Source organism: Macrobrachium nipponense, chromosome 10 (assembly GCF_015104395.2).
Source record: "Macrobrachium nipponense isolate FS-2020 chromosome 10, ASM1510439v2, whole genome shotgun sequence".
Classification (NCBI taxonomy): Eukaryota; Metazoa; Arthropoda; class Malacostraca; order Decapoda; family Palaemonidae; genus Macrobrachium; species Macrobrachium nipponense.
The window spans coordinates 59,160,991-59,165,990 of NC_087204.1; positions in this window are offsets into that span (position 1 = coordinate 59,160,991).

Genomic DNA, 5,000 nt, shown 5'->3' on the forward strand with positions numbered 1-5,000 from the left:
TGATTCAATAGCAAAAGCCCTCCACTGGAGCCTGTGCAAGAAACACCAGCTACTTGCAGTACCTTTCACATTGTGCGTTTTGTTGCTGCAGATAGATGTGTTCGCCGCACTGCAGAAACTGCGATGGATTTTTTAATTTTGCCGCACACAGCTGCATTATGCAGAATCCTATGACGGGAGATTTGTTTATAATTAATCTATTGTGGGCTGTAATGTCAACCACAATGGAGAGAGCGTATTGTGCTTTTATTGAGTGCATTCAAGGAGAAAAAGAGAGACAATGCCGAATCTATTGAGTGGACTCTCTGAATGCACAACAAGAGACATTAGGCGGATTTGCAACGTTATTTGAGGATCTAAAACGGGATGGCAAAAACTTTTTCAATTACTTCCATATGTCTCAAGCATCATTCGAGGAACTACTGTGGCGGATATATAATATATAATAAGCTTCGTGGGCAAAATACGACATGCAGAATGCAGATGTAGTCTTCGAGACTTTTATCCACACTGGTTTCGTCTCCACTAAAGATACCATAAGATCTATATCGATTTCACGCTCCATTATAACGAGACGTTCCGAATAGGGTTTCTTTCCCGGGATCCGGCTATATTTAGTCCCAGTTTTGTTTCCTTGGATTTGGTTTTAAATCCCGGAGTTTCATTTTCATATTTTTTGTATCAGTGTATAAAAAAACCCCGGGGAAGAGATTTCAAAATTCAAGAATAGTGGAGGATAATATCCCAGATAATCAAAGTAATTGTGCAAATCGTGATACAAGCATGAAATTTTGCGCAAAGGCCCACTAAACAACTATTTTATACACTTTCAAACTCCTGGCCAAAAAAAAAAAAATCAATTTTTTTCAAAATGGCCACCCAGTTTTTCAATATGTCGGTTTTTGCAATGGAAGAAATCTGAATTAATTGATGTACTTTCTTTCTAGAATGTCCAATAATCAATAATAAGTTAGTTTCTAATAGTTTTGTACTGCGCATGCGAAAAAAATAAGAATAAAAACAAAATTTTTACCGCTTAAACATGACTTTTTTGGTATATCAACATGGGTTTGAAGCAAAACATATGAATATTTTTTTTTCGCTGCCCCTACATTCAAATTTCATAATAATATCAAATAGTATTTGTGCAAACGCAAAAAAACGAGCCATTTACATGCACTACCAGGGCACACTGGTGTAAATGGTTGCCTATTGATAATCGGTATGGGTTTCATTGTAAGCTCATTATGAGTCTCCCAAATACTTTATACAACCCTTTGTACAACCATAGAGTCGTACCTGAATTGACAGGGTGTCCTGACGTGGGATAGCTGAGCCAAGAAGGAATGGGCATTCTACCTCCGGATGGTGTACAGATCACACGGGAGTTAAATTACAATGGATGAAGGATCCGGCTGAGTGTTGGAACGCCATCGTCGAACTCAATCGAATCCCATACAAATAAAGTGCAGTTTCAGGTGGTAAAAGGATAAACCCTCGGTCTGTGAGCACTCTTATCTTAGCTGTATTGATAAACAATTATTGCCTAGTAAAACAAGTTCCAGTTGTGTATTTATAATGAAAAAAATTTTTTTTTGACCAAGACCCGAATTTTGCAAAGTACAGGTTAAACAATCAGTGTGCCAAGTTTCATGCTTGTATCACAATTTGCACAATTCTACTCATATTATCCCCCACTAGAAGAGCTGCAGTGAGCAAGTTCAACCACAACCAGGTGCTTAGTTTCTTACAACATTCTTACACCATGAAACTTACTTACTTTATCTTCCCGTCACTGGCCAGTGGCATAAGGCTAATACAGTTCCTCTCCATCCTTCTCTATCCTGAGCCATTTACCTTGCTTCCTTTAGGCTCTGGATTTCTTCTTCAAGATCTCTGACAATTATGTCTATCCACCTCGTTCTTGGCCTTCCCAGCGGTCTTCTTCCTATTTGTACTGCTCTCAGTGCTCTCCTGGTGTCTCTATTCCCATCCATCCTCTCAACATGTCCAAACCATTTCAGCCTTCCCCTCTTCAGCCTGATACCGACTAGCATTTGCCTTAATCTCATCCTGATGCCTTCATTCCTAACAAAATCATCCCTTTAATATCAAGTGTCCTCAGCAGCTTCATCTCAAAAGCTTCCAACGTTCTCTCCTCTGTTCTGGTCAGTAACCAGGTGGACAAACTATACATCAGGACTGGCAGTACTATTGCATTAAATATTCTCAACTTAGTTTTCAAGCTGATTTCATGCCTTGACCATACGTTTCTTCTCAGAGCTTCAAAAGCTCTTGCTACTCCTAGTTTTCTTCTTTGTATATCCTCAGTTTGCCTCCCGTCTGCTGTTACCACACTTCCCAAGTATACAAACTTCTCAACTTGCTTGAGTTCCTGTCCTCTGATTGACATATCTTCCATGTGCACCCAAAAATCATCCCTACTCACAACCATGGTCTCGCTCTTCTTTGTGCTGATGTTCAAGCCAAAATTCTGTGTCTCTGTCTCCATCCTCATTACCATTCCTACCAGCACCAGGCACGTATCAGCACCCAATGCAACATCATCAGCAAAGTCCAAATCCATAAAAACTTCTCCACCAATACTACCCCCTGTGTTTTCATTCTCCATCACTCTTTTCATTATGTGGTCAATATATATATTAAACAAGGTGGGTGACATAACACATCCCTGTCTTAGCCCACTTCTAACTGGAAATCAGTCACTTTGCTGTCTATCCATCTGTACATAGCTACACACACCTTAGTACCAGTTCTGTAGTATCCTTATCACTTTTAGTGGTATACCATAGTGTTCTGCCACTCTCCACATTCCATCCCTCCATACTGAATCATACACTTTCTCCAAGTCTATAAAAGCACAGAATATTGGTTTAACATACTCGCATCTCTTCTCAATTATCTGTCTTAAGGTGAAAATTTGATTCACTGTTGACCTTCTACTTCTAAAACCACACTGCTGTTCTCTAAACTTCTCTTCTACTGTAGGTCTTATTCTGTTAAGTATCACTCTCATGATTATCTTCCCTGGGACTGACAGTAAACTTATGCCCCGATAGTTACCACACTCCCTTTTGCTTCCCTTATTTTTATATATGGTATCATAATTGCCTTTTTCCAATCACTTGGTACGACCTCTGTTCTCCGCACTATGCCAAAAACAACTCCTAGGGCCTCTATCACCCTCCGTCCTCCTGCTTTCAGCATCTCTGCGGTTATCCCGCACACACCAGCAGTTTTTCCCTTTTTTACAGATTTTAAGGCATCTTTCACCTCTTGTGCACTAATATCCTGTTCTTGTACCTCCAGCGCCTCGTTTAAGTCAGCAATGCACTCGTCCCTACCAGTAGTCCCAACATTTAGGAGTCTTTCCAAATACCTTGCAAACAGATTCCTTTTCTCCTTTTCGTCTGTGACCAAGTTCCCATCTTCATCCAACATACCATCACTCCCTCCAAACTTTTTCTGGCTTGCGTTCCTCAAGAATTTCACAGCTGCAAACATAGCCCTACTCTCGCCAGTTTCCATAGCTACTTCAACTTCGGTAGCTCTTTCTTTCCAAAACATGTTTTGATAATGCTTCATCCTACCACTTAGTTCTCTCAGCTTTCTATTCCTTTGTCTTTTTAGTTGTTGTTTCTTCTCTAGGTCCTGTTCATCTTCCATTTGAACTCTCAACCTTTGTTGCTCTTCACTTAAAGCTTTTGCTTCATCACTGAGCCGAGGTTTTCTGTTACTTCTCTTATAACCTAACACCTCTGTTGCTGCGTCCTTAGTATCTGAACTTAATATTGCCCAGAATTCCTCTGAATCCATATCCATATATTCCATACCAATTAATGCCGGAAATTTGCCTCCTACCTACTTAAATCGTTCATTTCTCAACTTATCTACATCAAACTTTATATTTCTCCATTTTCTTTATTGGCCTTTAACTTTATTCTAATCTTGGAGATTGCAAGTTTGTGGTCAGAAGGAACACGGCAGCCCCTAAAAGTTCTGGTGTCTAGATAGACTTCTACCATTTCCGATTTACAATAACATAATCTATAAAAATTTTTACCATGAAAACATATTTATAAATATTATATGCATCATAAAATAACAGCAATATCCTTTTCATTAATTAGTTAATTCAATATATATTGCAAGTTACAATTTTTATCTCATTTACAAAATATGTTCGTATTCGATCCGGTATGTTTTCATCAGGAATTTACTTAGTAAAATCACATAATTTAAAACAATCTCTGTTCAAACTTAGTTTTAAACATGATAAAGTACCAGTATATCAGCTCAGTGGTCTGGTTAAACTACTTCTATAATAATAATAATAATAATAATAATAATAATAATAATAATAATAATAATAATAATCTTCAGTTGAATAAAAATGCCTTAAGATGTAGTATAAAGTTCAACAAGTACAGAAGATAATGATTTTCATAGGGTATATATTTAGTTATTATGCCTAATACCGGGATTTCCCTGGCCATTGGGTAGTTGAGCACGCCGCAAAGTGCGTGTGATACGCAAGATGTGAAGACGTGCATTGAACATGATGGTCCATCGGCCACTGCATGACGCGATTTCACGCACACACAAGATGTGAACGACTTCGTAAGATGTATAAAAGTCGATTGCTGACTGCGTCACCGCAACGCGGCTTACTGCGTTGGCAAAATGCATCGTGTGGAAGGGGCCTAATAAGTGGTATGAGCACCAGCCTGAGGGAGTGATAGAAAACGATCAGGCAAAGATCCTCTGGGACTGTGGTATTAGAGCAGATAGGGTGATTGTTGCTAATAGACCAAACGTGGCGTTGATTGACAAAACCAAGACGAAAGTATCACTCATTGATGTCGCAATATCATGGGACACAGAGTAGACGAGAAAGAAAGAGAAAAAATTTATAATTATGAAGACCTGAAAATAGAAATATGAAGGATATGGGGTATGCCTGTAGAAATTGTACCCAT